This window comes from Dipodomys spectabilis, unplaced genomic scaffold (assembly GCF_019054845.1).
Source record: "Dipodomys spectabilis isolate Male_0828 unplaced genomic scaffold, ASM1905484v1 ptg000402l, whole genome shotgun sequence".
Classification (NCBI taxonomy): domain Eukaryota; kingdom Metazoa; phylum Chordata; class Mammalia; order Rodentia; family Heteromyidae; genus Dipodomys; species Dipodomys spectabilis.
The window spans coordinates 792,663-810,375 of NW_024871079.1; the positions used below are offsets into that span (position 1 = coordinate 792,663).

Here is a 17,713-nt window from a genome sequence, read left to right on the forward strand (position 1 = left end):
TACCTCAGTGCCCAGACAAGCCTTGAACGTCAATCATTTCAGTACTACAAACATCAAATTGGTACTAGGAAAATTGTAACATCTAGATTTGGTTTTCTTTCTCTTCAACCTGCTTTTTTGCTACTGGCATGCTATTGAGAGATTGCTAACTTTAAAATTGGGCCAGGGAAAATAAAAAATATTGGCGTTTGTCATCCTCCTCTTCAAAATAGCAGGAACACCATGAATTTGAAACTCCTCTTGAGCACCAGTCCTATATTGCTAAGATTAAATCCTGCTGGCCAACTTTATATTTCAAATACATTGAAAGAATAAAAGGGATTCTTACGAAGAATAAGGACTAAGTATAAAATGTATACTTCTTTATTTATATAAATAAGGCTTTCATACAATCATATTTAAAAGTAATCTGTATTTTTACATTCACCACCCGTGAGATCCTGACAGGAAAGGCTGTGCATAATGATACACAGCAAGAATCCCACTGCAGGACAACAGGAGCTCAGGAAAGCACCATTAATTTGAGAAGTAGGCAGGCTCTGACACTCCTGTTGCACTGCTAGCAATGGGAAGTCTTAAACTAGTTCCTCCACCAAGTCTTCTTCAAATTCCCCCTGTTCATCAGCAGTAGCATCTTGGCACTGCTGGTACTCAGACACCAGGTCATTGATATTGCTCTCAGCTTCAGTGAACTCCATTTCATCTATGCCCTTACCTATGTACCAGTGCAAGAATGCATTGCACTGGAACATGGCACTGAACTGCTCTGAGATGCACTTGAAGGGATCCTAGATGGCCATGTTGTTGCAGATGAAGGTGGCCGACATCGTGAGTCCATGTGGAGGGGGGGGAGGGAAGGGGCGATGTCATACACAGCCGTCTTCACATTGTTGGGGATCCAGTCTCCAACATAGCTGCTGTTCTTGTTCTGCACGTTGAGCATCTGCTCATCCACCTCTTCATGGACATGCAGCCTCGGAAGATGGCAGCTGCTGTCAGGTAGCAGCCATGGCGGAGATCACAGGTGACCATCAAGTTCTTAGCGTCAAATATCTGCTGGGTGAAGCTCGGGCACTGAAAGAGCATGGTACTGCTGGCTGGCACGGCTGGTCGGGGGCACAAAGCCAGGCATGAAGAAGTGCAGGCGGGAAAGAGCATCAGATTCAAGGCCAGCTTGTGCAGGTCTGCATTCAGCTGGCCAGGGAAGCACAGGCAGGTGGTAACCCCGCTGTTGGTGGCTGACACCAGGTGGTTCAGGTCGCCATAGTTGGGCATGGGCAGCTTCAAGTTACAGAAGCAGATGTTGTACAGGACCTCGTTGTCGATGCAGAAAGTTTCATCTGCATTTTCCACCAGCTGGTGGACAGAGAAGATCGTGTTGTAGGGCTCCAGCACTGTGTTTGACACCTTCAGGGAGGGCATGACACTGAAGGTGTTCATGATGCGGTTTGGGTACCCTTCTTGAATATTGTTGAGAATCAGAGTGCCCATACTTGACCTGGTGCCACCTCCCAAGGAGTGGGCCAGCTAGAAACCCTGTAGACAGTCACACCTTTCTGACTTCTGCCTCACCACATCCAGTACCGGCTCCACCATCTCGGCTTCCTCTGTGTAGTAGCCCTTGGCCCAGTTATTGGCTGCCCCGCTCTGGCCTATCAGACATGATGAGACACACACTCCAAGAATATTTACTGTGACATTTGTATTGTGAAGACAATAGGACTCTTCTGAGCCAACCTTCGCTTTTACTTTAGATAACTTTGGTGAAATAAAGGAAATGTTTTCAATGTATCTGGGACCCTACAAATCACCCAGGTTCTAAAGAAATAAAGACAATGTGGAGGAAGATACATTTTAACCCAAATCAACTACTTGTAGAAATGAAGAACAGAGCCTGCCTCAATACTGGAAATGTAGTTATTTTCACAGGAGGGACAGGAGCACAGCGTGATCATAGGAAAGCTAAGCTGCAAGCACTTGTCTGCACCTTGCTCACACATAGCTGTGCTTTGATTTCTGGTGTCCTGAAGTAGTTCTCTGTTATTGCTGGGACTTTGAAATGACCAGCAGCGCTGAAACCTTGTTGGAGGCTTTCCCTGATTGCTGATCTTTCCCTTTAGAGGCTACTTTGTCATAGAGTGCTTGAAGAGTGGCACTGATCTGAGCTGTCTGAGTGGCCAGGGGCATGACTCCAGTGGACTGGAATAGGTGGGTTAGCTGAGGACAATATCTAGGTGTATAAAGGCTCAGCCCAGCACTGGAGTGCCTGGATGTTAGGATCCATAGACCATGATGACATACCAAATATGAAGTTGTCTGGCCTGAAGCTCTGGCCAAATGGTCCTGATCTCACTGAGTCTAAGGTTCCAGGCTCTAGGTCCACCATGGTGGCCCGAGGAACATATTTTTTGCCTGTGGGGACAAGAGTTGACGTAGGCCTATAATTGACAAGAAACTTAGGGGCAGAGCTTATGATTTTAATGACTCTCAGCATTCATTACAGAAATTACAGCATTTGAGACATAGAAACAGAAAAGATTGGTTCAGCCATTGAGGGATTTTTTGAAGAGGGATTAGCAGTGGTTCTCTCACTTCAGCCCTCCCTTCTTTTCAGGCCTCCTGGTCACTTCCGCCTTTTGCACACCATCCCATCCCTGCCAATCCTCCGGGGCTAGTCAGTCTTTACTGATGCTGTCAATATAAGCTAGCTTATGTGGATTCAGAACAGGCAGAAGAAAGTAGAAATGCATTTGGAGTGTGGATGGAAAATGCCACTCAACTGTGACTACCCTTTTTGCCCCTTGGTCAATGAGACAGTCATGAGACAATCAAATTGCTTCAGCTTTCTTGTCATCAAGAGGTGATTCAAACTTATACATTCTCTTTCTCGACACTGTCTCTTAAATTACAGAGGAACAATATGGTAATCTTGCTTCACAAAAAATGGAAAAGACAACATTGAAGGAAGAGCTCCTTGCTTCATGATGAGTGTTGGGCTGTTAAGAGCCAGTTGTCATTGTTGGAGTTTTTAAAGTTACTCACCCATAAACCCTTACAGGTGTCTTCCTTGCCAAGGTAATTCAAGTCATTGATTGATATTACCCTTTAAAACTTCCATGGAGATGTTGAATATTTTTGTGATTACCATCTTGTTGTGAGATGAAATCCATTTCTGACTTAGTAAGGAATGGACTTGAGAATTCTGATAATTCTCTTAGAACTTCAATTCTGAAGGAAGCTAAATAAATCTTGACAGGATAAGAACAAATATATGTGAATTAATCCTTCCTCTTCATCCCTTTTCCTTCCCCAGTACTGTTAATTGGGCCACTGGCTCCTCTTCTCCAGTCCGCAAGTTCCAAATGCCTCAGGCCTTAACCCATTCCTTCTCCACCTCCTCGCATGTTTCATTCCTGCCAGTTTTCATCTTCAGGTTCACCTTTAATTCACCTGCTATTGTCTCTGCACATGCCAACACTGTACATTCCACCAAATGTGGCTTGTCAAGGGAAATAATTATACACTATTTTCTTCTCATATACTTGTACTGTACTCTATAGTAAAACCACTGGCTACATAGCATGTACCTGTTAATAAGTATGATGTCATGTAGAGACACTTGAATGTGTGTGGCAGATTATTTGTAGGTTCTATACAAATACTATTTTATATAAAGAACTTGAGTGTGTGAAGATGTTGTTATTGGTGGGGGTCCTCGAGCCCATTCCATGAGGATACTGAGGGGTGATTGAATTTTAAGTAATGGTGCTGTTTTAATACTTCCTTTAAATGAATTTATTAAAAGACTACTTTTTCAGCCCTTTGTTTATGGATCACATCTGTAATCCTAGCTAATCATGAGGCTGAGATCTGAGGATCATGGTTCAGTGTTAGCCCAGAAGGGAAGGAAAGTTCTTGGAACACCTATTTCCAATTAACCACACACACACACACACACACACACACACACACACACACACACAACACACACAACACAAAGCTCAAAGAGAAGCTCTATCAATTGAGCCACTAGTAGACTTCCATGTGAACAGTGACCTGATTGAGCCTCACAGGTGTCTGCTGGACCAGACATCCATTAAAAGGGCTAAAGGATGCAGATATCTCATACAGGCTGTGTGACATCTCTGATTGGGTCTGGGATGGATATGGCCACAGACTGACCTATGACCATGAGAGTCACATAGCTCTCTCCTACAGACAATAAAACCCTGTACAAAGCATCCCAGTAAGTACCTTCCCTTAGGACCCCTCCTGTCTAGCAAGACATTTGATATTCTCTTCTTCAATATATCATTGCTGTTTTATTCTTCCCTCTATATCCATGAACTCATTCTTTGAGATCATAGAGACAAAAGATGTGATTCAGTTATTAGGTTTTCAGTATCAACATGATGGCCTGCTTCAAAACAGACCTTTTTTTCAACTTCCTGGGCACCAAAGCTGGTGGATCCCGAATGCTTTTATCTTGAGCCCATTTTGTGTTGCCACCAAACCTGTGCTAGAGTATCATCAGTGCCCAAGGGACACACCGGGAATGCGTTTGTTTCAATCACACATGGTATACCTAGGTGTTGAGTCTGCAAACATGATGGGTACTCACAGATGTGTGACTTAGTGATGTCAGCCACTCAGCACAAGGTTTCCCTGGACCAGAGTCTCATCCCCATGCATTGAGTAGATGATAGGTGAAACCTTTGTTTCTCATACACAGATTATATCCTGATTGTTCCTAGTAAATGAATTCCATAGACCACAGGGGAAACAAGCTGAATCCTTCTTTTAGTCATTTCTTCCCTAACACTGACACATCTGCTCCTTGAAGACACCATGGACACATACCTCCCAGTAGAGGCTTTCCAAGACCCTACTCCACCATGTCACCCACCCACTTCAGATCTGTTAGCAGCCACTTTCCTCTAATAAACACATCCCTCATGTCCAGCCTCCCCTATGAAAGTCTTCACTGTTGGGTTTTTATCCTAATGTAGGGGTCACATGCTTAACTATCAAGGTCATGGTTATTTGATATCTTTTGGGTCTACACACAGGACTGCTCAGGGCCATATTGATCCAATGTCTATGGCTCTGTTCACAAGACTGCTCAGTGCCATGGTGATGGGATGTATAGTGTCTGCATATGGGACTGCTCAGTACTATAGTGAATGATGCAGAATATCCATAGAAGGGCACCATTTTCCCATTGAGATTTTCAGCTTTCATTACTTGTGCATAGCTGGTGTTCCACACAGCACTCTAGAATCTATGGGAATTTAGGAAAGAGCCTCTTTATCATGAATTAGCAGAGAATGGAAGAAAATACAATACTCAGCTGTGGTGGTGGTGGCTCTAGCTGGTATTTCTTGATACTCAGCAGACTAAGATCTGAGGATCTAAGTTCAAGGCCAGTCCAGGCAAGAAAATTCAGTGACATTCTTATCCCTAATTAACCACCAAAAAACCACCAAAATGACTGAAGTGGTAGAGCACTAATCTTCAGCAAAAAAATAAAAATAAAAATCCAAGTCAACGTTTAGGCATTAATTTAAGCCTTAGGACCAACACACACACACACACACACACACACACACACACACACACACACACACACACACAACCATTTGTCCAGCACTGGTGGCTCACACACCTGTAATCCTAGCTATTTAGGACGCTGAGGTCTGAACTTCAGAGTTTCAATCCAGTCCAGGTAGAAAAGTTTGAGACTTATCTCCAATTAACCACCAGAAAACCAGAAGTGGTCCTGTGGCTCAAAGTGGAAAAGCACTAGCCACGAGGGACAGTGTCTAGGTCCTGAGTTCAAGCCTTTCGACTGACAAGAAAAATAAAATGTAACACCTGGATCAGGTCCTTTGTCTCCTTTGTTTGAGGAAAGAGTCTACAGACAAAAAGGAAGAGGTAAGACAGCATAACTTTATTGAAGGAAAAGACCATCAGAACCCTTGCTAGACAAGACAGGCCCATGGGAGGGAAGGCACTAGTTGATGTGGGTTATGTAAGTATTAATGAGGTGTCTTTAGGAATGAACTATATGTCTCTCAAGACCATTGGACAGTCTGCAGGTCATATCACTCCCCAGGCCTAGTCCGAAGCTCCACAAAGCCAACCCAAGATCTTTATGCATTCTTTAGTCCTTCTGAGTAGGTTATAATTTTGGTACCTACCTCTGGGGTAGAGTCACCTCATCACAGTGTTTATTGTTCCAGGGGCGATGGGCCATGATATGATGTCAAGGAGCCTGCACACAGGACGGCTCAACGCCAAAGTAAAAGACAACTTCTCTGGGAGAGAGACTTTGCCTCCATTGCACAGACATGCTCTTTTTATGCTCTGATAACTCTGGGCGGTTTTTCCATGTTTTCTCATTTTTTTTCTCCAGTGCTTTAGATGGAACCCAGGACATCATGCATGTAAGGCAAGCACTCTCCCATTGCAATTATATTTCTTTCCTTGGATTTGTTTTTAAATGAGCAGTAAATATCATCTTTGTGTATAGGAAAATAGTTATCAAATATCTCCATTTTAAAGGTTTCAGCTCATGAAGTATCACAGTATTTTTTATAATCTAAAATAGAGATATTCTGCCTTGGAGATGTCCAGAGGCCTCAGCCATAAAAACGCCTGGGATAACTGCTGTGCAATTGGCAATGCCAAGCTGGAGCCTTTCCCTTTTGCCCCAGCTTGCTGTTGCACCAGTGCTCCTTTCACCAGAAATGCTCATTTTCTCCATTTCTGCTCTTTGACACTTACATAGAGGAGTCAGCTCCAGCCCTCTGAGAACTCTCTATGCGGGTGCGGAGTGCGGATTCTAGTATGGAAGAGGGCTTCTCTTCCTCCTCCATCTTTTGTGCTGGTCTTGGGCTTGATCTCAGTGACTGGCTCAGTCAGTTTTTCTGTTTGTTTATTTTTTCTTGTTTGTTTGATTTTTAGTCAAGAGCAGAACTTAGGCCACAGTTTCACTTCCAGATATTTGGGCTCTTAATTAGTGATGAGTCTCATGAACTTCCCTACACAGGCTGGCTTTGAACCTCATTCCTCAGATGTTTGCCTCATGAATAACGTGGATTATAAGCATGAGCCACAAGCACCTGGCAGAGACAGGGGTCTTCTTTCAGACATACTGGCTAAACAGTGCAAAGATCAAGAGGGGTAGCCTCTTTGTTTCAGCTGACCCCATCTTTTTCCATCACATCCAGCGTCAGCCCTGTACCACTCATGGAGAAGAGCTTGGTGCTTCTTCATGCCTGATCTGAATTAATTCATTGATCATACTAATAATAAATAAAAATATTTCATGAGTATGTTTGTCTTCTCACCAACAGCAACGGATCTAGAAATCAAGAATCATTTATACCTTAACTTTCCAACTCCAGAATGTAGAAAATTACTCACGTTGCATATGCCTTTCTTTACTAAGTGAATTAGATCAGAGTAGCCTTCACATGTGCTTCTCACCCAGTGGAGATGATAACAAGGTAGCAAGGTGTTGGGCAGCTTGTATAGAAATTGGGCAAGGACCATAAAAACAAACACATTTTGACTTTGAAAGGCTGGAACAAAATCTACAAAGCAAACGATCCCGATAAACAGGCAGGAGTTGCGATACTAATATCAGATAAAATAGACTTCAAATTAAAATTAGTTAGAAGAGATAAAGAAGGTCGCTACATACTAATGAAGGGATCTCTCCTTCAGGAGGATAGTACAATTGTAAATAGTTATTCGCCAAACAACGGAACACCCAAATTTATCCGAGAAACACTCCTTTCTCTCAAATCTCATATAGATCTAAAGACATTAATTGTTGGGGACTGTAACACTCCACTATCGCCACTAGATAGATCAACTCAGCAAAAACTCAACATAGAAACCGCAGACCTAAACAACTGCATAGATCAACTAGATTTAACAGACATCTACCGAATATTTCACCTAGCAGCATCAGAATACACGTTTTTCTCAGCCGCACATGGAACATTTTCCAAAATAGACAACATTTTAGATCACAAAGCAAATTTGTCCAAATTCAGAAACATTGAAATTATACCTTGCATTCTCTGAGACCACAAGGGAATAAAATTAGAACTCAGCACCAAAATCCACCAAAGAAAGTCCTGTAACATATGGAGGCTGAACAACACACTGTTGAACCACCAGTGGGTCATGGAAGGGATTAGAAACAAAATTCAATTGTTCATGATATTCAACAAAAATGAGCACACAAACTACCAGCTTCTCTGGGACACAGCAAAGACAGTACTCAGAGGCAAGTTTATAGCTCTGAGTTCCTACATCAACAAATTGGAGAGAGCTGAAACCAACAATTTAATGAGACAGCTGAGCCTCCTTGAAAAAGAGCAACAAGATAAACCCAATCCAGTAGACGGAAAGAAATAAAGAAAGTTAAATCAGAAATAAATGAATTAGAATCCAAAAAAATCATAGAAAGAATCAACAAAACAAAGAGTTGGTTCTTCAAAAACATTAACAAAATTGACAGACCCTTAGCAAATCTTATCAGAAAAAGAAGAGAACACACCTAAATAAATAAACTCAGAGATGAGAATGGTAACATCACCACCGAAACAACCAAGATTCAGAATATTGTAAGGGAATATTTCTCAAAACTTTATGCTTATAAGTTTGAGAACTTGCCAAAAATGGACCTTTTCCTAGCAAATATCGACATGCAGAGACTAAACCAAGATGAGTTAAACCATCTTAACAGGCCCATATCAAGAATTGAAATAGTAACAGCAATCAGAGAACTCCCTTCTGCTGTTTTACGGTGGAATTCTACAAGGCCTTCAAAGCAGAACTCACACGAATACTCATTCAACACTTCAATGAAATTAAAGAGAAGGCTTACTACCGAATTCATTCTATGAAGCTATAATAACCCTCATTCCAAATCCAGGCAGGAACTAATCAAAAAAGAACTATAGACCCATATCTTTGATGAACATTGATGCCAAACTTCTCAACAAAATTTTGGCAAATCAGCTTCAACAATTCATCCAAAAACATCATACACACAATCAAACAGGATTCATTTCAGGGATGCAGTGCTGGTTCAATATACACAAATCAATAAACATAATTCATCACATCAACAAAGGTAAGGATAAGAACCACATGTTTATCTCAACAGATGCAGAAAAAAAACATTTGACAAGATCCACCACCCCTTTATGATGAAGGTTCTGGAAAAATTAGGAATCCATGGAACATTCCTCAATACAATAAAGGCTGTATAAGACAAACCTACAGCCAGTATTATACTCAATTGTGAAAAACTGAAGCCATTTATTCTAAACTCAGGAAAGAGACAAGGATACTCACTCTCTCCTCTACTCTTCAATCTAGTATTAGAATGCTTAGTTACAGCAATAAGACAAGACGCAAACATAAAGTGGATCCAAATAGGGAAAAATGAAGTAAAACTCTGCCTCTTTGCAGATGAGGTGATCTTGTATTTTAAGAATCCCATGGACTCCACTAGCAAATTACTCATTGTGATTCAAAACTTTGGCAAAGTAGCAGGGTATAAAATTAACCCCCCCAAAATCAATGGCTTTTCTATATGCCAACAATGAGAAAAGTGTGGCTAAAATCAAGAAAAAAAACTACAGTTAGAATAGCCCCACAAAAAATAAAATACCTAGGAATTAACTTAACCAAAGAAGTGAAGGACCTCTATGATGAAAACTTTAAAAACCTGAAAATGGAAATCAAAACAGAACTTAGAAAGTGGCAAATAACTCCTGGATTGGAAACTCAACATCGTGAAAATGGCAATACTTCCCAAGGCTATCTACAAATTCAATGCGATACCTATCAAAATTCCAAACTCATTCTTCAAGGAAATAGAAGACACAATCTAAAAATTCATATGGAACAATAAAAGACCCCAAATAGCAAAAACGATCCTTAACAGAAAGAACACTGCTGGAGGAATAGCAATACCAATTTTCAAACTCTACTATAAAGCCACAGTAATCAAAACAGCTTGGTATTGGCACAAGAACAGACCTCAGGACCAATGGAATAGAATTGAAAACCCAGAAATGAACCTACAGACCTATAGCCATTTAATCTTTGATAAAGGAGCTAAAAAAAATAGAATGGAAGAAAGACAGCCTCTTCAGTAAATGGTGTTGGCAAAATTGATTAACTACCTGTAGGAAACTAAAGCTAGAACCTTATATATCACCTTGCACCAGAATCAACTCCAAATGGATCAAAGATCTCAGAGTCAAAGCAGACACTGTGAAAACTTTACAGGATGGAGTAGGAGAAACCCTAGTTCTCCTTGGCACAGGCCAAAATTTTCTTAATAGAGACCCAGAAACACAAGAAATCAAAGAAAAGTTGGACAAATGGGATTACATGAAAGTGCATAGCTTCTGTATGGCAAAGGACATAACTCACAAGATTAATAGAAAGCCCACGGATTGGGAGAAGATGTTCACTATCCTTACAACAGACAAGGGTCTTATATCTAAAATATACCTGGAACTCAAAAAATTAAATCTCCCAACAACAAATCTTCAAAGAAACAACTGCCCAATAAATAAGTGGGCTAAAGAAGTAAAGAGAAACTTCTCTGAATAGGAAAGAAGAATGGCCAATAGACACATGCTCGACCTCTCTAGCCATAAAAGTAATGCAAATCAAAACAATATTGATATACCACCTCACACCAGTTAGAATGTCTATAATCAAGAAGTCCAATTACAACAGATGCTGGAGGGGATGTGGACAGAAGGGAACCTTACTGCATTGTTGGTGGGAGTGTAAACTTGTTCAACCACTTTGGAAAGCAGTATGGAGGTTGCTCAAAATACTCCACATAGAGCTCCCCTATGACCCGGCAATCCCACTTTTGGGCATTTACCCAAATGTTCACAATCAACAACACACTAAAGCTCCCAGCACAACTATGTTTACTGCAGCATTATTTACCATTGCTAAGATATGGAACCAACCCAGATGCCCCTTGGTAGATGAATGGTTCAAGAAAATGTGGTATATATACGCAATAGAATACTATGTCTCCATCAGAAAGAATGGCATTGCCCCATTGTTAGGAATTGGAAAGGCTTGGAAAAAATTATATTAAGTGAAGTAAGCCAGGCCCAAAGAATCATAGGTCCCATGGTTTCCCTTATTTGCAATAAATAGTATATGTCTGAGTCAACCAGAAAAGGTGAGATAAGTTGATGTTAGGGGAATGAACCCAAAGGTACGTATTCAGAGGTTTTGTTTTGGTTTTTTTTCCTTTCATGCAATTGTTTCTATCATATTTATAAGATTATTTCTCTGTTGCTTTGTATGTCCCTCCCCCACAGTATAACCCATACTTTCACTGTTTTTGATGTTGGGATAATTTGTGGAGGAGAAGGGAAAAAACAAATCGTTTAACTAGGGATACAGGTGGACCCATTGCACCAATAAGATGTACAAGTTGTTATGTCGAAAAACGAACTTAACAACTTGGGGGAGGATCGGTTGGGGAGAGGGGAGTAGTATGGGAAGGGATGGGAAGGGGAAACAACGAGGAGTCAACAATGCTTGATAAGAAATGTACTCGTTATCTTGCCCATGTAATTGTAACTCCTCTGTATGGAATTCTCATAATAAAAAAAAGTAAAAAAATAAAATAAAATAAAATAAAAAGATATTGGCAAGGGTGGCTCGTCTGAAATCTGAGCTACTCAGGAGGACAAGATCTGAGGTTTGTGGTTTGAAGCCAGCCATAGCCAAAAACTCTTTGACACTTTTGTCTCCAGTTAACTAACAAAAACCCTTTTGTTGGTCATGGGGCTTGAAGTCTGACCCTAGGCACTGTCCCTCAGGTCTTCAGCTCAAGGCAAATGCTCTACCACTTGAGTCATAGCGCCACTTCTGGTTTTCTGGAGGTTTATTGGAGATAAGAGTCTCACGGATCGGGCACCGGTGGCTCATGCCTGTAATCCCATGGTTTCCCTTATTTGCAATATCTAGTATGTGTACGGGTCAAGCAGAAAAGGTCAGATAATGTGATGTTAGGAAAATGAACCCTTAGATGTGTATTTTAATGTTTTTTTTTCTTTCATGCATGTGTTTCTAACGCATTTATAAGATTATTTTTTGTTGCTTTGTATGTCCCTCCTCCACAGTATAACCCTGATTTCACTATATTTGATGTCAGTATATCTTGTGGAGGAGATTGGGAAAAACATGTCATTTAAGGATTCAGGTGGACCTGTTGCAACAATGAGAAATACAAGTTGTCATGTCAAAAACGAGCTTTACAATGTCGGTGGGGGGGGAAGGATTGGGTGGGGGGGAGGGGGAAGGCTGGGAAGGGATGTGAAGGGTAAACAAAGGATGAGGCTGCAATGCTTGGTAAGAAATGTATGCATTATCCTGCCCATGTAATTGTAACCCCTCTGTATAGTATGTTCACAAATAAAATAAAATAAAATTTAAAAAAAAAAAGAGTCTCACAGACCGGGCACCGGTGGCTCATGCCTGTAATCCTAGCTACTCAGGATGCTGAGATCTGTAGAACGTGGTTCAAAGCCAGCCCAGGCAGGAAAGTCCGTGAGACTCTTATCTCCAATAAACCACTAGAAAACCAGAAGTGGTGCTGTGGCTTAAGCGGTAGAGTGCTCACCTTGAGCTGAAGAGCTGAGGGATAGCGCCCAGGCCCAGAGTTCAAGCCCCACGACGGAACAACAACAACAAAAAAGAGTCTCATGGACTTTTCTGCCTAGGCTGGTTTTGAACCGTGATCCTCAGATTCAGCCTCTTGTGTAGCTAAGATTGCAGCCATAAGCCACTGGCACCCAGCTATGCCAGTGTTTTTAATGATCTCCTTCCCTCATGAGTTCTGCTTGAGAATGTGGCTTCTGCCTTTTGACAGTGGCTACCGGTGGTGCTAGCTCTGGTCAAATCCAGGCAGGAATTTCTGAAGCTTCTCTGATCCTGTGTACCCAGGCACCCTCACCACCAGCCCTCGCTGCCAACAAGAATGAGTAATGAACAATCACATGAAAATTCCATGCTTAGTGACCTTTTTCTCTAAATAGCATTTTTAAAAGAAACGTTTGGTAGCACAATGAAGAGACAAAGGTCAAGGGGGGAACCAATACAACAACAATATAAACAAAACAATATGTTGGAAATGATCTGTACAACTTGGGGCTGGGTGATGGGGGTAGAGAAAGCAGGAGAAAATTGAGGGATGGGGTAACAAGTTTGTCAAGAAATGTACTTATTATCTTATGTAACATTAAACTGTACATCATCTTGACAATAAAAATAAATAAATAAAAATGTATAAATAAAAGGAAAATTTCTGCATAGCAGACTGGGAGTGAAAAGTCACGTTTACGAAAGCACTGTCAAACAAGAATAGTTTCTTAGGTTAGTGAAGGAAAAGATGATGTCATATTCATTTTTATATTACTCAGCCTCAGAAGAAAATGAGCACATAATTAAACATATATTTTATGCGAGGCACTATTGTCTCATGGATACAATTCTAGCTACTCAGGAAGCTGACATCTGAGGACCAACGTTCAAAGTCAGCCTAGGCTGACAAGTTTTCAAGACTGTTATCTCCAATTAACTAGCAAAAATAATGATACTAGAGGCATAACTATATGGCATAGCACCAGCCACAAGCCAAAACAAAATAAAACAAAGAACCCCAGTAAGAATGAGAGATCCATTTTTCAAGACCTAATAGTGGGACACACACACACACACACACACACACACACACACACACACACACACACAGGTAAGCCAGAGACTAACTTGTAGGTATGCTAGGAACTACTTCCCGGGAGATCTCTCCCAACCCTGAGCAAAGGACAGGCTCGCTGAGAAGATCCTCTCTTCCCCTGGCAAGTCCCACATATGCACAGCCCTCTGTCCTCCAATTAAATCACTTTATTTTGTGTTTGCTGTTATGTGGTCTTGAACTCAGGACCTTTTACTGTGATGTAGCTTATTCACCTTTTCAGTGCTTACTTGTAAATAAGAGTCTCATAAACTTTCTTCCTAAGACTGGCTTTCAATCTCTTATCTTTAGATCTCAGACTTAGTACCTAGGGTTACAGGTGTGAGAATGAGTGCATGACCTCTAAACTATTTTTAAGCCTTAAATTTCTATTTTTTGTGCATTCATGGTCCCCCCTCTTCTTTTCAATGGCAGTCTCTGTGGTCTTCTGACTGATTTCCTTTGGCATTCAGTGATATCAGTAACCAGCTCTCTGATGGTGGGACAAATCTCATCGTTTGATAGACATACATGGAAAAAGTTGGGACTTGAAATTTTTTCCCCAGGTAACAGGAGATTAAAAACTTGGTGAGGATAGGAGTAGAGAGGCGGTCATTAGGATTCTAAGGTGTATTAGTTAATATTGTTTAAATAGAAATTAGGATATACTTACATAATTTTTCCAATTTTTAATGCTACTCATTAAAATCATATTCATTATGGTTCGGACCTGGAATGTCTCCAAAAAGGATAGTCATCCATTGTAGCGATTAATGTTCAGAGATGCAGCTTCAGTGAAGTAATTGCATTTGAGTGCTCTGTCCTCATCAGTAAGTCAACCCATTGTTAAGTTCCTAATTTGGTAGACTTTTAAAGCGATGGAATCTTTGAAGGTTAAAAGACCTAGTTGAAAGACCTGGGGTTTTAAAAGTGATACCCTTTCCTGGTCTGTTCCTCTCATTTATCCTCGTGCTCTGTTTGCTTCCTATTTGGTCCATGAGCTGAGTAGTTTTTTCTTAACACATGCTTCCACCACAATGTGGCAGACTCTCTGGAATCTTCCCAGATTCATCAAAGGACAAAGCTGCCCTTGACTGTGTTTACCACAACGATAAAAATAGGTAAATCTGTCATTTTTGGAAGTTAATTGCTTTTAATTAGAATAGTGATTCTCAGAGTATGGCTCAAACCTACATCATCAGCACTGAAGAATTGTCAGAACTGTCCGGTTTTTTGTCTTTTATTATTTTTTGGTAGTTCTGAGGTTTGAATGAAGGGTTTTACACCTTGTAGTTAGTCACTCTAGCAATTTGAGCCATGCCTTTTAAACTTTAGTTATTTTTCCTATAAGGTTCCATGTTTACAACCCCAAGGCAAGCCTCAAACCATTATCGTATTATCTATCTTTCTGAATTGTTGGATTTACAGGTGGGTTTGATCCTGAGATAGGATCTTGATAATATTTTTTCTGAGTTTGCCTTGCTTCCTAAGTAGCTGAGATTATTGGCTAATGCAAACCCAAAATGTTGGCTGTCCTTTTCCATTGCCCCAGATAAGCTAATTAGAGAAGAAGGGTAAGGGTGAGCCTCTTCAAGTGATTTTGGGGAAATGTAGATTAAATGTAGATTGGATTTGCAGGAAATGTGTAGAGGAATGCTTTAGTAGAAATTTTAAAAAAATATTCTAAGGATGATAAAGGCTGATTTTTGAAGAGATGTGAGTGACGGAAAAACATGTTTATCACACTTTAATTTGTTATCTGTCCCTTCACAAAATGTGACATCCAAAGCTGGCAAAACTATGTCCATATTGCCAAACATAGCTAACATCCTGTCCACACACAGCCAGCAGGCAGCAGATATCCATTATTAAGTTAACATACATAATTGAATAATAGTAGAATAATAAACTATTATTTCAGTCTTTATTAGAAAGACAGTCAGCAATGTAGGCCCATATATTTCAAGCATTTGTGTGTCTTAAATCATTTAAATAAGGATACAATTGGACTCATTGCAACAATGAGATGTACAAGTCGTTATGTCGAAAACTTTACAACTGTGATGGGGGAGGAGGATTAGGTGGCGGGGTGTGGAGAGGATGGGAATGGGAAACAAAGGGGGAGGCTACAATGCTTGATAAGAAATGTACTCATTATCTTGCCCATCTAATTGTAACCCCTCTGTACAGTATTTTCACAATAAAAAAGTCTACAAAATATCTGGGTTCAAGTTTTAATTAATTAACTTTAATTTTTGTGCCTTTCCTGGGCTTGAATTCAGGGCCTAGACAATGTCCTCATACATTTTTGCTCAAGATTTGTGCCCTACTGCTTCAGACATGGCTCCACCTCTGGTTTGTTGATGGTTCATTTGAGTTAAGAGTATTACAGACTTTCCTACCCAGACTGGCTATACATATGATCCTCAGATCTTAGTCTCCTGAGTAGCTGGGATTTATGAATATATCATCAGTATCCTGAAAGCTTTTATTATAGAGATCTTAACACGTTCATTTATATGCAGAAATAGAACAAATCATTATTCTCCTTAAAAGTTTTGGTTGCATATTCTAATTATAGTATGTGCATTAATTTTGTTGCTGTCATTAAAAACCCCTACAACTTCGGGGATTTAATTGATTAAATTTTGTATATCAAAGTGACATATAAGCTTGGTACTGGTGGTTCGCACCTGTAATCCTTGATACTCAGAAAAGTGAAATCTGAGGATCATAGATAAAACCAGCCCTATCAGGACAGTCTATGAGACTTTTATCTGCAATTAACAGCCCAAAAATGGCAGAAGTGGGGCTGTGGCTCAAATTATAGGGCATTAGGCTTTTATCAAACAGTTTAGGGACTCAGAATTCAAGCCTCAGGATTAGCAGACATGAAAGGACACAATGGAGATGCACAGAGGCAAAAGGCCTGAGAAACACTGAAGGTTTGTGTTTTTAAGTTTTAATACAAAGTTGTATAAAGTTGTAGAGATTTGATTACTCACAATAGTGGTACTTAAATGAATTAGCAGGCAACAAGTGAGTGTTTGTGGGTCTCCTTAGATGACTCAGTTTATTAGTGTCAATAGAAAAGTTCATCTGACAAAATGTAGACGGCAAAGATGAATTCTGGCTATTACAACACGAGTTATTCAACTCAGCTGAAACAAAAATTGGGAGAGAGTTTGCTGTGTGTGCTAATTCTGTGGCTTAGACAGGGCCTGGGTGCTGTCCCTGAGCTTTTTATTGCACAAGGCTAGTACTCTGCTCCTTGAACCACTGTTCCACTTCAACTTGTCTGTGCTTAATTGGACATAAGAATATCACAGACTTCTCTGCCTGATCAGTCCATGTTGCACATGTAGTGACAATACTAAATGGAACCTCATTATCAAAAAATAACCATGGTTAACTTCATACTTATGATAAAATATTTGAACTATAATTTTTAGATATTAACAAACATATTTTTGTATGCTAGGCATTGATGGCTCATGCCTGTAATTCTAGCTACTAAGGAGGCTGATATTTGAGGATCAAAGCCAGGCCAGGCAGGAAAGTCCATGAGACTCTTTTTTTTTTAATCTTTTTTTTTCATTTTATTTTTTTCATTTTTTTGGTGAACATACTGTACAGAGGGGTAACAATTACATTGCAGGATAATGCCTACATTTCTTATCAAGCATTGCAGCCTCCTCCTTTGTTTATCCTTCACATCTCTTCCCAGCCCTCCCCCCACCTCCCTACCCAATCCTCCCCCTCTCCCCCCCCTCTGCACCAACGATGTAAAGCTCGTTTTCTACATGACAACTTGTACTTCTCATGGTTGCAAAAGGTCCACCTGTTTGCTTAAACGACTTGTTTTTCCCCATCTCCTCCACAAGTTATACCGACATCAAATAT

General features: G+C 40.4%; 1 pseudogene; it reads right to left on the reverse strand.

Annotated features, from left to right (window-relative positions):
• Positions 1-575: 575 nt before the first annotated feature.
• Positions 576-6,878, reverse strand: LOC122096909 (annotated as a pseudogene).
• Positions 6,879-17,713: the final 10,835 nt, after the last annotated feature.